This window comes from Eulemur rufifrons, chromosome 15, assembly GCF_041146395.1.
Source record: "Eulemur rufifrons isolate Redbay chromosome 15, OSU_ERuf_1, whole genome shotgun sequence".
NCBI lineage: Eukaryota > Metazoa > Chordata > Mammalia > Primates > Lemuridae > Eulemur > Eulemur rufifrons.
Genome location: NC_090997.1, coordinates 25,006,599 through 25,024,303, shown reverse-complemented (window position 1 = coordinate 25,024,303; position 17,705 = coordinate 25,006,599). Strand labels below are relative to the sequence as shown.

The following is a 17,705-nucleotide window of genomic DNA, read 5'->3' as shown; positions in this document are numbered from 1 at the left end:
TGTGATTTTCAGAATAAGAAAAGGAATACAATAGATTCAGTGCAACTCACTCCTATATTCTTCATTATACCCTCTTGCCCCTGTTTTTCAATTGGTAACTTTGCTTCCTATTTCTCTGACAATGAGAAATCAAAGAAGACCTTTCTTGTTTTCTCAGCACCAAAACTACCAGTCAGCCTGGGTCTCTGCCCATATCTTTTGCTCCTTTTTCTGTTGCTACATCACTCACTGTTCCTGTCTACAGACAGCCCTTCCACTGGCACACTGGGTCCCAGTAGTGCCACCTACTCGAGGACTTAGATCCTGCAACAATCTCTCTATGTCATCATTTTCGCCCCTCTCTATTGAATCATGCGTATCAACAAACAAAACATAAAACCAAAAATCTTATCCTTGACTCCAAATGATGGTCCAGTCACTGTCTTATTTTCCTGCTTCCCTTGATAGCTGAAGGGCAGCAGAATATGCCACCCCAACGTATACCACTTTTACATGAGGATTATTTTGAGCTGAAAGCAGTCCAGAAGTGGATACAAGAAAAGCTCTTTGCCTGTTCTCTATTTGCTTAAAAGCAGGACTTACATTTACAAAGGTGTCCCTCCTCCTCCCTCTACCTCCTGGTAGAGATAGAAGTTGATTGGCCTGGAGATAGTACCACAGGAATCTACATAACAAACTTTACTAACTAGTTTTTTCTACCATGAGTTTCTGTAACTTGCCTTCCCTAAACTCTTCTTTCTTTGTTTTTTGTTTGTTTGTTTTGTTTTGTTTTTATTTTTGGTTCTTTTTTCCTTTTTTAAATTTTAATAGATTTAGGGGGTACAAGTTGAATTCTGTTACATGTATATATTATATAGTGGTGAAGTCTGGCTTCTTGGTGTACCCATCCCCCAAATAGTGTACATTGTATCCCATAGGTAATTTTCATCCCTTACTCCTTCACATCCTCCCCTCTTTCGAGTCTCCAATGTCCATTGTACCACTCTGTGTGCCCTTGTGCAGTCATAGTTCAGCTCCCATTTATAAGTGAGAACATGTGGCATTTATTTTTCTGTTCCTAAGTTGCTTCACTTAGGATAATGGCCTCCAGTTCCATCTAAGTTGCTGCAAAAGACATTATTTCATTCTTTCTTATCACTGAGTAGTACTCCATGGTACACATATATACCACATTTTCTTTATCTACTCATTGATTGATACATGTTTATGTTGATTTCATATTTTTGTGATTGTAAGTTTCACTATAATACATATATGAGTGCATGTGTCTTTTTGATATAATTATTTCTTCTCCTTTGGGTAGATACCCAGTAGTGAGATTGCAGGATCGAATGGTAGATCAACTTTTAGTTCTTTGAGAAATCTCCATAGAGATCGTACTAATTTACAATCCCAACAACAGTGTATATGGTATATAAGTTTTCCCTTTTCACTGCATCTGTGCCAACACCTATTGTTCATTGATATTTTAATAATGGCCTTTCTAATTTGAGTAAAATGGTATCTCATTGCAGTTTTAATTGGCATTTCTCTGATTAGTGATGTTGAGCATTTTGTCAAATGTTTGTTGTATATCTTCTTTCTAAAAATGCCTGTTCATGTCACTTGCCCACTTTTTAATGGGGTAGTTTGTTGTTTTTCTCAATGAGTTGTTTGAGTTCCTTGCAGATTCTGGGATGTTAGTCCTTTGTTGGATACATAGTTTGTGAATATTTTCTACCATTCTGTAGGTTGTCTAGTTACACTTTTGATTATTCCATTTGCTGTGCAGAAGCATTTTAGTTGAATTAAGTATCATTTGTCTGCTTTTGGTTTTGTTGCATTTGCTTTTGGAGTCTTAGTCATAAATTCTTTGCCTAGGCCAATGTCCACAAGAGTTTTTCCTAAGTTTTTTTCTGGGATTTTTATGGTTTCAGGTCTTACATTTAAGTCCATCTTGAGTTAATTTTTGTATATGTTAAGAGATTGAGAGCCAGTTTCATTCTTCTGCATATGGCTATCCAATTTTCCCAGCACCACTTAGTGAATAATTTGTCCTTTCCTCAGTGTATGTTTTTGTCTGCTTTGTGGAAGATCAGGTGGTTTCAGTTATATAGTTTTATTTCTGGGTTCTCTATTCTGTTCCATTGATCTATCCATCTACTTTTATGCCAGTACTATGCTGTTTTGGTTACTATAACCTCGTAGTATAATTTAAAGTCAGATAATGTAATGCCTCCAGTTTTGTTCTTTTGCTTAGGATTGTTTTGGCTATTTGGCTCTTTTTTGGTTCCATATCGATTAGTTTTTTCTAATTCTGTGCAAAATTACATTGGTATTTTGATAGGAATTGCATTGAATCCGTAGATTGCTTTTTAAAATGGCAGTATGGTCATTTTAACAATATTGATTTCTCTGATCTGTGAGCATGGAATTTTTTTTTTTTTTCATTTGTTTGTGTCATCAGTGATTTGTAGTTCTCCTTGTAGAGATCTTTTGCCTCCTTGGTTAAATTTATTCCTAAGTATTGTATTTTATTTATTTATTTATTTGCAACTATTGTAAATGGAATTGAGTTCTTGCTTTGGTTCTCAGCTTGGTCATTGTTGGCATATAGAAGTGGTATTATTTTTTGTACATTGATTTTATAACCTGAGTCTTAGCTGAATTCATTTATCCAATATAGGATTCTTTTGGAGGAGCCTTTAGGGTTTTCTAGGTATAAGATCATATTATCAGGAAACAAGATAATTTTACTTCCTTTTCCAAGTTGCATGCCCTTTATTTCTTTCTCTTGCCTGATTGTTCTGGCTAGAACATTTCAGCCCTCTTATTCAACCTCTCAGTAACATTGAACATGGGTTAACACTCTCTGCTCTTGGAACTTTCTTTACTTGGCCTGTATAGCATGGACATCCTGAAAATATCACAAACTTTAGAGTCAGACAGATATAAACACAAATTCTGGATTTTCTATACTGTAGCTATTTGGACTTCTCTCAAATTATTAAAACTTGCTGAGCCTCTATTTTTTATACTTCAATAAAACAAGGATAACAGTACTCCTACTATACATAGTAGGTTTAAAAGATAGTACATATAAAGCCTCAGCTTAATTTCTGGCACATCATAGGTACTTTATAAGTTATAATTATTACTATTGATATTATTATTGTTTTATTTACTTCTTTCTTTCACACTTCTGCTTGTATCTTTATATCTGTGTGGTAAGTAGTATTTTTCCCTCAAACTTATTTCACCTGTAAAAATCCTACCACAACCTTAAAATCCATCTCCAATTTATTTTTTTTCCATGAAGTCTTCTTTCCCTGCTTCTAAAAGAAAATAGCCCTTCCTGTGAACCCTTAGTTACCTATTTAACCTATGATTCCTACAGCATTTGTATTATATTAATATTACTCTTATTCGTGAATGTGTCGTATTTCTCTTACTAGTTCTAAGTTTCTAGTGTGCAAGACCAGTTGTGTAGAAGAAATCAGTTAAAACCACCCTGGTAGTTTTCATAATTTGAAAATATTTCAGGTTTGGAAAGTTATTTAAACATTTGGCCAATATAGTGATATTGCATAATCAAGGATCTATGCAAAAAATTTTAAAATTAAAAGCAAATTTTAACTGATAGCCATTGGAATCCAGTGTTTCTAAGAAAATCAAATACTTGAAAGGTTCATTTGTCCCCATAAAGGTCTTTGTATCTCTTCTCTGCATTGTCTCCATGTAGCTTATTCACTTGTGCAAGTTAAAGGACAGAAAGGAATAGAAAAGGTAGCCCAAGGAGGCAAGGACTCCATGAGAAGGTGAATCAGAGAAATCATTGCAATGTGCCTGTCCTCTCTTCAGCATTTCCATTTCTCTTTATGATGACAGTGGGATTTGTAAATTTTCAATTGTCTCTAATGGTAATACCATAAAAACTTTTTATCAACAGTAAACATCTGTGAACTCCTGAGTATATTTGGCCTCGACAGCTAAACACTGCTTATGTTTCATCTTTGCTTGGTCATTTTCATCTCTTTGCACTCCAGTTGTCTATATGTGGAGCTACAATGGGTTATTCTGGTATTTCTTCCTTCTGTACAAATGTGTATTTAATCCTTGTTAGATTCATAGCAAAGAGTTTTCATGGTCATTACAGAAATTATCATAAGTAGTTACTTTTCTCTGTTTAAAAAGGCAATTGTGACTGAAAGTTCTGATACTATGCAATCTCCAAAACAATAACAGTATATTATTAAATGAAAAAAGCAATAGGCAGAACAATCTATAGTGTATGCTATCATATGTATATGTATAGACACATATGCATATTTATACATATAGATATGTATACGTATAGACATATATGTGGACATATATATAGCTATTAGGTTGGTATAAAAGTAATTGCAGTTTTAGCATTGTTGAAATTTGCCATTTGATATTGGAACACATTCTTAAATGTGGTTATGTTATACATCATTTTAATGCACATTTCTCACCTTACTTTTTTTGCTAATGACTTATTACTTGCTGTTTATTTTATATTTATTTTAGACTATGGAAATGATGTTGGACAAAAAGCAAATTTGAGAGATTTTCTTACTCGGGTCATAAAGCAACAGAGAAAACTTGCAACACCAACAATGCATTGGCTCAGGAACTGCTAACGAACATACAGTGCAGTGGTGGTTCAAGAAGTTTTACAAAGGAGACGAGAACCTTGAAGATGAGAAGCACAGTGGCTGGCCATCAGAAGTTGACAGAGACCAACTGAGAGCAATCATCAAAGCTGATCCTCCTAAAACTACACAAGAATTTCCAAAGAACTCAACCGCGACCATTCTACAGTCGTTTGGTATTTGAAGCAAATTAGAAAGTTCAATAAGTGGGTGCCTCATGAGCTGACCAAAAATCAAAAAAAAAAAAAAAAATCGTCATTTTGAAATGTTGTCTTCTCTTCTTGTAAACAACAATGAACCATTTCTGGAGTGGATTGTGATGTGTGATGAAAAGTGGATTTTTATATGACAACCAACTGTGACAAGCTCAGGGGTTGGACCAGGACAAAGCTCCAAAGCACTTCCCAAAGCCAAACTTGCGCCATAAAAGGTCATGGTCACTGTTTGGTGGTCTGCTGCTGGTCTGATCAACTACAGCTTTCTGAATTCCAATGAAACCACTACATCTGAGAAGGATTCTGAGCAAATGGATGAGACGCATCAAAAACTACAATGCCTGCAGCCAGTATTGGTCAACAGAAAGGGCCCAATTCTTGACAACTGGGCTACAGAGTTTTGCCCCATCTGCCATATTCACCTGACCTCTCACCAACTGACTACCACTTCTTCAAGCATCTTGACAACTTTTTGCAGGGAAAACACTTCCACAACCAGCAGGATGCAGAAAATGCTTTCCAAGAACTGTCAAATCCCAAAGCACAGATTTTTATGCTACAGGAATAAACAAACTTATTTTTTGTTGGCAAAAATGTGTTGATTGTAATGGTTCCTATTTTGATTAATAAAAATGTGTTTCAGCCTAGTTATAATGATTTAAAATTCACGGTCCAAAACCACATTTACTTTTACACTAACCTAATATCTTTTTAGCCACACATAGATTCTCTATTTGAAGGATTCAGGAGAAATGGGTAGGGATTGCTTCTGAATAGGGTTTAAAGGTCTTGGACTGAGATTTGTTTTCACAGTATGTCACTTATTATGTTTGAGTTTTTGACAGGGTAAATACATTATTTTTCCATTGACAAAAAGTTAATTAAGAATAGAAACATGGGAGCTTCCAGATACTAGAATAAGTGGAGTTTCCTGGAAGGTGGCACTGGCACAAGAACAAGGACATAGACCAATGGAACAGAACTGAGAACCCAGATATAAAACCATCCTCATAGAGCCATCTAATCTTTGACAAAGTAGACAAAAACATACACTGGGGAAAATAATCCTTATTCAATAAATGGTGCTGGGAAAATTGGATAGCCACATGTAGAAGACTGAAACAGGATCTGCACTTCTCATATCTCACAAAAATCAACTCACGCTGGATAACAGACTTAAACCTAAGGCATGAAACCATAAGAATTCTAAAAGAAAATGTTGGAAAAACTCTCATGGACATTGGTCTATGGAAAAATTTATGAAGAAGATCCCAAAGGCAATCACAGCAACAATAAAAATAAATAAATGGGACCTGATCAAATTAAAAAGCTTCTGCACACCAACCAAGTTCAGCAGAACTGCCTAGACGAGCTAATATAAGAGGAAGCCCAGGTGAGATCAGCTGAGCCCACTTCAGAATACCTCATTCTATAGACTATGAAGTAAATAAATATTTATTGCTGCATATCAAAAAAAAAAAAAAAAAAAAGCTTCTGCACAGCCAAGGAAACTATCACAAGAGCATACAGACAACCTACAGAATGGGAGAATATATTTGCACACTACACACCCAATAAAGGGCTGATAACTAGAATCTATCTAGAAATCAGGAAAATCAGCAAGAAAAAGTCAAACAATCCCATTAAAAAGTGGGCAAAAGACAGGAACAGAAACTTCTCAAAAGAAGACAGACTAATGGCCAACAAACATGTGAAAAAATGCTCAACATCTCTAATCATCTGGGAAATACAAATCAAAACCATAATGAGCTATCACATAACTCCAGTGAGAATGGCTTTTATCAAAAAGTCCCAAAACAATAAATGTTGGCATGGATGCAGAGAGATAGGAACATTCATATACTGCTGGTGGGACTGCAAACTAGTACAACCTCTGTGGAAAGTAATATGGAGATACCTCAAAGAGCTACAAGTGGAACTACAATTTGATCCAGCAATACCATTACTGGGCATCTACCCAAAGGAAAAAAAGACATTCTATTAAAAAGACATCTCTGCATTCGAATGTTTATAGCAGCACAATTCACAATTGCAAAGATGTGGAAACAACCCAAGTGCCCATCAATACATGAGTGGATTAATAAATGTGGTATACGTATACCATGGAATACTACTCAAACACAAAAAGCAATGGTGATCTAGCACCTCTTGTATTATTCTGGATAGAGCTGGAACCCATTCTACTAAGTGAAGTATCACAAGAATGGAAAAACAAGCACCACGTGTACTCACCATCAAATTGGCATTAACTGATCAACAGTTATGTGCACACCTAGTAGTAACATTCATCAGGTGTCTGGCAGGTGGGAGAGGGTAGGGGGGAGGAGTGGATGAGTATGTACACAATGATTGCAGTGTGCACCATCTCGGGGATGAACACACTTGAAGCTCTGCCTTGGGTGGGGCAAAGGCAATATATGTAACCTAAACATTTGGACCCCCATAATATGCTGAAATAAATAAATAAATAAATATTTTATTTCAAAACACAACACAAAACAACAAAGTTGAACATTTTGCAAATACAGATGAGCTCTCAAGAAGATCCCAGCAAGCCTATGGATTGTACAACTCTGATCCTTTCTTTGTTGAAACAGGAGGAACAGAAATGTTACTGAATTATTTTCAAACAGACATTAGGCTATTGACAACAAATTTCTAGATATTTATAAAATTATTCTAATTTCCTCTTACCTGTCTTATGTTTTGTTTAATGGAGTACTGTCCTACTACATAACACATTTTATTATAAACTTTAGTCCTATAGAGAGCATTTGTCAAGTGAGCATACTGGGCTATGTGCTGATACCACTGTTGTAGAAGTGTTCCTCCATAGGCCAAACTACCCTTCTGTGATGCCCTATAAATTATCAGGTTATATGCTGATTTGGAGGATGATACTGGCTTGCATCATTCTCTTACCAGTGAGACAATACTATACTGCCTCTAAATTGTCTTTTCTTTTTTCTGCTTTCAAACACCTCCAGTTCTGTGATGACCAGATATAGTCAGATATGAGGCAAATAGGTACCAGGAATGGGCATGAGGAGGTTGTGCATGAATTTTCATGAGGAACATCGAGAGAATCTTCAGCTATAGACCAGTCTCCAGAGTCTAACTTCAATCAACCTTCAGTCTTGGCACCAAAAATTCAGCAATTGTCTTTCATATACTTTCCTACTTCTAAGCCAAAATATTCTTTCTTCACATTTCCACATGCCCCAATTCTACAAATGTTATCAAGGCCAATGTAGTAGATTATTTGCAAAGACAGACACCAACAATTCTTCCCACAACTGTATACATATGCTATTTCCCCCCTTTTGAATATGGCTCACTCTTGTGCCTTGCTTTAATCAATAGAATGTGACAGAAGTTTCTCTTTGTCAGGTCTGGGCCTAGGCCTTACTTGGCCTGCAGCTTCTACTTTCACATTCTTTGAATCCAGCAACCATGTAAAGAATTCTTATTGCCTTGATAGAGAGACCATGAGGCAAGAGAGAGGCTCGGGAGGGTAAGAGACTATGAGGGACAAGAGAGAAAGGCCCAGCCAACCCAGACTCCCTAGGTAAGACACCAGGCGTGTGGGTGAAGACATCTTGGATCCTCCAGTCCCAATCAAGCAACCCCAGTCAACACCATTTGAAGCAGAGACAAGCCTTCCCTGTCTAGCCCTGCACAAACTGCAGAATTGTGAGCAAATAAATAGCTGTTGTTTTTAAGCCCTTAAGTTTTAGACATGATACTGTCATATGGAAATGATCTGTGAAATCTTGTAGCATTTTATATCTACTTTTTTTGTGGTGCATCACTTCTTACACTGTGTAGATAATAAAATATCTCTCAAACTAAACTCTACCTAATGTTCTTGAGAGGAATTTACTGTCACATTTATCTTTGTATTTCTTAGCTGGGGTAGTATTTTCTTGTACAAAATTCAACAAATACATTTATGCATGAGTGATTGTGTGTGTGTTCATATATGCCATTCACACATATGAACTCTACACAAGGCAGTTAAGAAGGGACAACTCCCTCCTCACCCAAAGCAATCAATGCATTTTTTAGCACCTGAGAGTGATGCTGCATCGACTAGATCAGCCCCAGGCAATGCTGAGGTATTCCTAAGAATATTGGTGTTTGCTCCATGACAATGTGAGTTATTGAGATAAAATCAACCATTAGAATGCATTTGTTTTTGGTTTACCTTCCTACAGACACATCTTAAAGTAAAATCACTGTTCTGAGGTCCATTTTCCAGTTTTTTACACATGCAATATCATTTTCCTGTGGATTTCCAAGTGTTCCACAGTGAAAGGGATACTTTTTTCCCCAACATATGCGTTCACAACACTGATCACAGCAGCTCATGCTGGCTCCCAGGAGAGGTTTAGTATATCCTACAGCATGACATTGGCCTTGTGGCATAGAGGGAATAAAGTGGAGACTGTACAATGATAAGAAAGCAAGCAAGATATGAGGCAAACATAAACAACAAGGACAAATACAGTACACAGTCCCTACTCTGAGCAACTGTCAGTAACGATGAGTCAAAGAAAAATATGATCGAATAAGAGATGCTCAATGCCAGGTGGAATGTGGTATCAGTTGTGCATGTTGGTTATAAGTGGAGAGAGAAATGCAGAAAGCAGAAACTAAGCCCAGCAAAGAGCTGGCAGGATCCTCTTAAATGAGGGCAGGTCAAAGTTGGCCACCTGGGTCACAGACCTATATCTTCCATAAATCCCAAGGTTTCTAGGTGAAGAGAGAATTGACAAGCTGCTGTCCTCTTTGGAAAAGAAGTAGGAAGCCAAAAATTCAGCAATAGCTTTTTAAGAGTACCTCAAAAATTGCAGGTTTTTGTATCAAACTCCTGGTTCCCTCAGCCCGTCTGGGCACCGAAGAGGAGAAACCTATTCGTAAATATCACAATTTGCAATGATAATAACTTCCACTTATTGCTGATTACTGTATCAACCCAGTAAAGTAGATAAATATTATCTTCTTTTCTTAGATAATGAAACTGAGGTTATGAAAAGGGAGTTACTGGCCCAAAATTTGAATGTTGGTCTATTGGCACAAAGTCCAGGTTCACCCCACAAAAACTCCATCTCCCTAAACCCCTCTTTCACAAACTATACTTGCTCCACAAGACAGGCTCCCAGGTGAGGAACAAGGAAGTCTATGGGTGGAGGGAACTGTTACTAACAGTGTTTTTTAAGCCTGGGGTAGAAATTGATACCTTCATCAATATGGCATGTTTGCTCCAGAACAGCCTGAGAGATATCATGCCCAAAACGATGGACTCTGGATTTAAGGGAAAAGGGATAAAACTGTAACATTTAGACTCAAAAAACATCTTCGTTAAGAGCATTGAAAACCACATACATGCGTACACACAAACTGCTTTTTACATCTGATTCAGACTAGTCCTGACTAGATAACTAGAAATAATTCTTCATGCCCCAGAGCAGGGAGAAATTGAAAGAACTTGCTCATTTAACAAGAGGCTTCTTGTGTTCATCAAAGTGTTAATTTTCAAATTCCTATCTTGGATCTGTTTTGCAACATGGATGAGTATCTTTAAAATATGTACATTCTTTCTCCAATTGACATGGTATGGCAGCCTGAACCTTTAAAAAGTACTTCAAAATGAAGTATTCAACTTCATTTTTTTTCGGCATGTTACTTCTTTTTCAGGAAGCTTTATAACAGCTTCTTTTAGTATTTAAGAACTTGGGCTTTGGAGTGAGATAATCATGGCTCTGTCACCACCAAGCATTGAGGAAGCTCCTTAACCAAGCTCCCTGAGAGTTGATGCCCTTATATTTAAGAAGAGGCTAATGCTACTGACCTCACGTATGTGGACTGCTACTACTGCTTTTACTGCTGCTGTTACGCCTATTACTGCCACTATGGCTCTAACAAGAACAACCATACAATGCACTACATATTGAGTGTTTACTATGTGCTGGACACTAGATTAATTGCTTTATATACACTCTGACTAATGCCCATGTTAACTTTTCAAAGAGGCAGTATGCTCATCCTTCCTTTACAGTTGAAAAGGCTTAGAGACTAAATATCTTAAGTAATACAATCAGTTATGAGAAACTAGGATAAAAATCCAGGTTTGTAGGATTTTCAGAGTGGGTACACTTAACCAGCAGGCCATAACATCTGTGATAATGGAATGAGCTAGTATACGTAAAGTGTTTGGCACAAGCTTAGGAGAGAGTGAAACCTCCAGACAGGAGTCTTAGAGCTATTTTCCCCCCACAGTGAAGCCTTTTCCACCTTCCCCAGATAGTCATTCGTTCTTTTGTGTTCTCAAGGCACATATTTGTGCATATTTGCATATCTTTATCTTCCTGTAAATACCGTTATTGAAGCATCTTTCTCATTAAAATTAACTGTATACCTGCCTCCCCAGCAGACCAAGGGCTGCTAGGGACCAAGAACCATTACACAAGGCTGTTCTGCGCTCCCCCTACCCTCACTGCCTCACTCCCATGCCCAGGCAGAGCTGTCATCTTTTTCGTTTAAGAACCTACTCTGCTATAAACTCTGTTATAATACCTATCACATTGCAATTACTCACTTTGATGACAGTCTTTATATAAAGGCAAGACTTTATTATATTCATCTTTATACTTTAAGTACCTTTCACATTGTAGGAACATAATAAATGTTGAATGAATGAATGAGTTGATAAATTAATAAATGAATAGTAGTTAGATTTCCTTATAGTGTGCCTTTCTCTTATATTTATTTAATAGAAAAAAACTTATAAGAGCCCTAATCTGAAATTCATGCTCCATAGATTAAAACCTAAACTGGAATGAGATCAATCAGTATAAAACACATTATTTGTACAGCTGTAGCAACTTTTATTTTAAATCATGTTATGTGAGCTAGAAAACCCCAGAGGATACAACAAAAATGCCTTTTATTTGTATTGTGCTTTTAATTTTCATAGTGATGCTGTGGTAAATAAGCTCTAATTTCCCTTTGGTCCATGAGTAAACTAAGGCTTAGAGACAGATGAAGTGATTTGCCCTAGGTCCCAGGGCTGATAACTGACGCAGTTTGTCCTCAAGTCCAGTGCTATGATTGGAAGTCTGGGTTTCTGAATGAGCTAGAGTTACCTATCTTGATGTAGTATATCTAAGAAAAATTCTAAAAATGGCCACCAAAATAAATCTGATTTAAACTGAAAAGCTACATAGCTGGGAATAAAAAAAAAAAAGGAAAAGGAGTATTTCTAGTTAAGTTGTCCAGGTAAAATCTTCAAATTTATAATTGAGTGAATGGCAGTTTTACAAATAAAGCAGCTTTTTTTTCTTCCTTCCATCTATGAGTTTGAGAGATGGATGCCTCATGCCTTTATTGGCTAACTCTGGAGAAGAGAGATACTTCTTCAGGCACCTGGGCTGTGCCTGGCCTGAGCATAGGTGGCTGTCAGGACCAAGCCAGCAACCACACATGACTAGTTATTCTCAAATAACTAGTGATTACTCAATAATGGAAAAAGTTACTGAAAACTAATTTCCAGTTGTTAAAAAAAAAAAAAGAAAATCTTTGGATCTACCCAAAACACTGACCTAATTTTACATTCACATTACTTCTAAAACAGTAATATAGTTAAACTTATACTATGGGAGAATAAGCAATTCCACAAAGGCATTAATTTTTATTGAGTGGTAAACCTCATCCCCTAAAACCATTCTAAAGAGAAACCATTCTTGAACAAGGTAACTGAAAAGAAATTATTTCTTAATTCCTAAAGACAAGCTAATGTAGCTGTTCTGACAATGTCATTTGAATATTTGAAAATTTATTATGGAGAGCAATAACTCATCCCCCTATAAATTGTTTCCAAACAAATTAACCCAAGAGCATTTAATGCAACAGCTGCTGCAATTAACCAATTCTTCCAACTCGCTGATTTGTCAATTTGGAATAGAGGAGGGATATAGGGAAGCCGAGAATGCTTATGGTCTTCATGTAGAGACAAAGCTCCATCTCAAAATCCTGGGTGGTAGAAAAAGGAATCACCTTACACCAATGTATAAGCAGACACAGAGCACACACACCTCCAGCATGCCTGACCATATTTACATTTGGAGTTCAAAATGGCTAAGACCTTAAGACACACATAGAATCACAGCAGATTTACCATGTTAATCCCTGAAGGTGATTCTAATGTTCTGTAATGTTTCATTCCATAATGTTTCAAACCATAAATTTGCTGCATGGAAACAGCATGTTTCCACCTATGCTCTAGTTCTTCTCTTGGATCTCTCTCTAATGGGCTGCTCCCAACCTATATCTCTATGTAAAACAATCCATTTAGCACTTCTGGGCTGCTAAGCCCCTCTAAGCATGCATTCGATTTTGTTTTTGTTATTGTTGTTGAGTATTGCATTCCTCCCCTTTGAACTCATGTTCTGCTAAGAACTGCCACTAAACCTACATGTGTAGAGATTAAAGGCAGTTCTACTGTGGCTTTTGAACATCAAACAGCCAGAATTGTACATGACTCAAGAAAATTGCATGGTACTGGCTCTTTTTTTCCTTCATGCTAGAAACCCCTTCATTATCATTCTTGTTGTGCCTGCTCCTCACTCTCTTGGTAATGCTAGATACTCATCAGAAGTGATAAACACCCTCTCCCCAGAGAATACGGGTTCTAATCTACAGCACAGGGGTAGGTGGGAAGCAAAGATGGGAGGGGAGAAATAGAAGGAGGACTGACTGGAGAGGGAGAGAGGGGAAATTTGAACTGACCAACTAAAGCTTTTTAGAAAAGTCATGTATTTCCTGACAGAAAAAGTATTGTTTGCTAAAACAGTTCTGCTCTGAATCCCAACATCTGATTATAAGCATGATCTGTATCTGATACAGTTTATCCACATTAAAACTAACCTCCTGTGGAGCTTGTTGAAGAGAAGAAACCAACGATAAAATGCAGCTGCTTCAGTTTGATATGATTTATCACTTAGCTTTGTAAAAGAAAAAAATTCAGGACCCTCTAAATTTATTATGCCAAGGGGAAGTTAAACTTTGGAGACTGAGTCACATAATATGTATCCAACTTCTGCTTCTTAGATTATAGATTAACTCTCATCCTCATTGTTCTTGCTCTATAAATGACTGGGAGAGACCAGAGATCAGACCTGCTCCCTTTCCAATCACTGATCTTCATTATAAATTAACTGCCTCTTTTTTTGTCCCATACCTAACTTGGACCAGATGGCATCCAAGACCCCATGACTGTTACATCTTCAGTGTGGAATATTAAATATGTTGTTTCCCCAAAGAAAAAGATCACTTCAACTAATCAGGTTGTTGTAACTATGCATTAAGTTTTATACAGAAAGATGTTGAAATTCTGTTAAGCTTCCCTAAACTTTTTCTACATACACAATCCCAAACTTCTACACTTCAGAACACTGAGTTCCATTCTTTGGAATCTGGGCTTTCTAAGTGGCTGTTCTCAAACGTTGCATTTGAATAAATGCTCTTTAATCTAGATTATGGCCCTTATGATTATTTTAGGTTAACAGCTTCAAGAAAGGAAGCTCAAGGAACAAAAAATTCAAAGGAGTCTCATTCTGACACAATCTTTGGAACCTCAAAGCTGAACCACAGAATCAGTGAGGTTGGTGTCTAACGAGGCTCCTGATGTTACTAAACTTGAACCCGTGTCTCTTCTTAGAAACTTTCACATTCAGTTTTTCAGACAAAATGTGGTGAAGAATACATTGTTCTGTGTTCAATGAATGCTCAATAAATGCTGTTGACTTACCAGTTGAACAAAAATTGTTTCCTGTGAGCTTGATATGGAGTCTAAAATTGTGAAGGGAAAACATAATTTTTTATTGTATAAATTCCCAGAGTTTAAACTCCTCCAATTAGCACCTAATTGGCAGGACACCAATTTCAAGTCATTGAATTAAACCGCTTACAGCAGTCAATTATTTTGTTAATATTTCAGAGAACTTCTTTTCTTTGTATGTTCCGTATTTTCTCTAATCCTGGTTTAGTCTTTCTAGTTCATATCATTCAGGGAGCTCAGAGAATTCTAACTTCATCTACTTGTCTACCCATTGCTACAGTCACTTACTTTGTGTCCATTTGTATATCAGAAGGAAGAAGATTAGGTGTCATTCATGGGGTCTTGCCTCCTCCTGTGCATACTCACTCTGTCTCCTTTTTCACTGCTCCCACATTTGCTCTATACATCTCAAAAATGCACAGAATCCTCAGAAATACTTTGCTCCTTCATCCAAACAACATAGGTGTGATATGCTTAGAATGAAATTCCATAGGACTGCTTGGACTCTCAAGGGCATTGGTGGACACTAACATGATTTCAAAATACAGTTGTTGCCTCAGTTTCCCTTAGGAGATTAGTTTCTTGGAGACAAAAAACAACTTGAAAAGATAGACGAAGACTAAGGCAAACAAAAGTACAGTGCTTTCTTAGTATCTCCCTATACATATACACTTAACCAAAGCTGATTCCAAACCCCCATCAAAGAACAGTGGCCTCCATGAACAGGTCTTATAATGTACTGTTGAGAACCCTGGGAAATAGTTCATCCTTATTCTCAGAGGTTCACAGCTGCCAAGTTCTTGCTTATTCTTCATGGGCTCATCTTAATTTTCCCCAATGCAATTAAGATTATAGCAATAGACAAAAACCATGGTACTTTGTCAAATGGGGATTTACTAGCTTGACTATGGAAAGCCAGTTATCCCTCCTGGGACTCTTGCCCTCCTTTGCCAACCATTGCAAGCATTTGTCCCAGGCCCTGTCTTTGCAGCAATCAGTACCTACAGCTGTATTCAACATACTGAACAAAATCACAAGAGCAGCCATGCCAGAAACATACCACTTTAAGAAATGCTAAAGAAGCTATTTTCCTACTGCAATTCTATTTTTATGGTAATTAAACATAAATTCTAATTAATTAAGGCCTAGAAACAAGAAGTTTCCTTAAACTGTAGTACCACTCTTACAAAAACTATTATGTGAGTATGCTGGTGAATCACAAATTCCAGCTATTATGGGAAGAACACTCTATTAAAGTCAGGCTATTTTCTCCATTGATCTTTTTAAAAAATTGTACAATATATTAGTCTCTACAAGGATTCATTTTTAAGCCTAAGAGAAGTTGTTAAGATATCACTTACAGTACCATTTAAGTGCTCGCTGCTGAATCTGTAGCCTTTGAACATATACTGAATTATGGCTCTGTCAAACGATGCACATTCCAGCCAAAGGGTAGGTGGGGGAGGGAGCCAGGGGGAAAGCAGCAAAGTACCCCCATCTATATTCATTTGTTTGTCTCTACTTAGGTTGATTTTAATGTCAGAGTTTGCTTACACTTTTTAAACTGTATAACATATTTCAAAGAGACAGGTTCAATTTTCAAGTCAAACAGCAGATAATGGCATCAGGGATGCCTTGCAACCACAAAGGAAATATACATAAAGAGGACAAAACACAAGTTAAACGTTTGCATAAGCAGCCAGATGGAAATGAGATTTCAAATGGTCCCCTTACTACCTGGAGCTCTCTCAGCACTGTATCTTTTTAGGACACTTTCTAGTCATTAAAATCACACAGCATTACTATTCTCTCTATTATACATGCTCGTCAGTTAATAAGAAGTCGAAATATTAAGTAATTTGCTGGAGGCTACTTAGCAAGACAGTAACAAAGATATGAATGGCCCTGTTCAGAGGAGGATTAAAATATGTTGCTCACTTTAGGAACACAGAATTCATTAAATACCCAAGATCTTAAAATTGAGGTTCAGAGACCCTAAAGGAAGTTTAGTTTTGAATTAAAGCCATAAGAGACAAAAGCATTGCCTGACTTTTTACTGCTAATTTCTAGTACCTGGCACAATGTCAGGTCATGGAGTGAAATAAAGAATAAATAAATAAATAAATCCATAACAAATCGAAATTTCTGACCTATTGAAACTTGATGAGCTTACTAAATTAGAGTTTTGAGGAAGAATCTAAGAAACCAGAAGAGTATGTTTTCTAATTTGGGTTTTCCCCACCCAGTACATTTTTGTTTTTGTATCTGTCTTGAAAGGGGAGAGGAGGGGAAGATTCCCAAAGGGACAATATATGTGGGAGAAATTATAAATGGATACGGATTGAAAATCATGAGACTAACACTCGGCTTTGCTGTATAACCTCTGACAAGGGGTGACTTTTCTGAGTTTCAGGCTCTGGAAGACAGGGCAAGCATAATATACTAGGAGACTCAGTAGAGTGAAGAGTAATTGGGGGAAAGTGAGCTTGAAACAACCAAGCTTCCTCAGGCCATTTCGTGGTTGAAGTTTGGATCTTTTTGTAAGCCAAGGGAATGGTGAGTTCATTTCAAAGATGACTAAATTGCCTTTACTATCAGCTCTCATGGCTGTGGGCAAAGGAGAGAAAAGTAGAGAGCTTAGTGCTATGTGGTGATGGGCTAGGGGTAAGAAGAAGAGAGATGAGGTGAAGATGAAAATCGATGAGTTTAAGAAATAGACAATTGTGGCACTAAGAAGGAAGGAAAGAAGCGTCTTCCAAAGCAGGGGTGGGGAACCTGCAGCCTTAGGGTGGCCTTCTAGGTCCTTAAGTGCAGTTTTTTTGACTGAATCCAAACTTTACAGAACAAATCCTTTTCTTTTTATTAATACATTTTTGTTCATCTTGTATATTTTTATTTTATTTTTTTAATGAACATATTTAAAAGAATAAAATAAGTTTCAATGAAATAATCCTCCCAGGTTGACTAGCA

At 36.9% G+C, this 17,705-nt stretch overlaps 1 pseudogene; it reads left to right on the top strand.

Moving 5' to 3' along the window:
* Nucleotides 1-17,705, top strand: part of LOC138395946 (uncharacterized) — a 51,743-nt pseudogene that overhangs the window by 22,723 nt on the left and 11,315 nt on the right.